Source organism: Belonocnema kinseyi, chromosome 2 (genome assembly GCF_010883055.1).
Source record: "Belonocnema kinseyi isolate 2016_QV_RU_SX_M_011 chromosome 2, B_treatae_v1, whole genome shotgun sequence".
In the NCBI taxonomy this organism is placed as follows: domain Eukaryota; kingdom Metazoa; phylum Arthropoda; class Insecta; order Hymenoptera; family Cynipidae; genus Belonocnema; species Belonocnema kinseyi.
Window position 1 is genome coordinate 62,899,541 of NC_046658.1, and position 1,006 is coordinate 62,900,546.

The 1,006-nt window shown below is 26.8% G+C and overlaps 1 long non-coding RNA gene across 2 annotated transcripts in view; it reads left to right on the forward strand.

Moving 5' to 3' along the window:
• The first annotated feature begins 313 nt into the window (after positions 1 to 313).
• The window catches only part of LOC117167527, a 117,915-nt gene continuing 117,222 nt past the window's right edge, over positions 314 to 1,006 (forward strand). For both annotated transcript variants that reach the window (XR_004466402.1, XR_004466403.1), the window contains exon 1: positions 314 to 491. This is a non-coding gene — a long non-coding RNA (uncharacterized LOC117167527). The remainder of the gene's footprint in view (positions 492 to 1,006) is intronic.

Here is a 1,006-nt window from a genome sequence, read left to right on the forward strand (position 1 = left end):
ATCTTTTACATTCAAAAGACCATTAATATATTTCCATTCCAAACTATTCGAGTAATAAAACATCTTTTTACGTCTTTTAAGTTTAAAGTTCAATTTTGTAGTTCTAAACAATTTCTGAAATTAAAAATTTTATTCTCCAGATATTTAATGAACAAAAAATAATGTTATATTCGTCACATATTATTTCGTTAATTTAAAATAATTTGTATAATTATATTGCATTTTGTCCTCGTTTTGAAGAACACTGTCAACTCAGAAACAAGTGAAACTGAAAAAAAGTGAAACCCGTTCAAAAATTCTTTCGCTTAAAACGCTTATTTTGAGAAAATTAACAAAATCTATTTTTATGAATAATTTGACTAAGATCTTTTTATTTCTGACAACAAAATTGTAGAAACATAATTATTAATCGAAAATTGAGTTAACAGCATGAATTTGGAAACAATAATTAGCAAAAAAACACAAATGGATTAAGTATCTGGAGAAAAATGGTAATGTTAATCAAATATTAATAATAATAGTATTGAAATTTGAAACATTTTTAACTTGAAACTAAGAAGCTCTTTTTATTTAAAGATATATATTCCAATTATTGCTTCTTTTAGATTCCGGAATTTATATTTTTTATTACATTGCTTTGTGGCTAAAAACACACAACAAACGTATAAAATTATCTGGTAAACCTCCGGAATTTATTCAATATTTGGGAACAAACATATTTTTAAATGTTAAATTCTGATTTTTAACTATTTTAATCTATTTCAACCTAATCTACTTTAAGCCAAAATTTGTAATTCAGTAACCTTTCAGTCTGAAGAAGTGCATTCTTTTTTGACAGATTTGACCAGATCTGCTACATAATTATCAATTATCGGTTTTTTCAAAATGCCTGTTGTTTTATGTTCAGTATAATGTCGGAACCGCTCTCGCCCTGCTCTCCTGAAAAACTGCGTGAACCAGCAATTCTAGGAAGGTTGAGATCGGGGTGACTGAAAGCGAGAGTTTC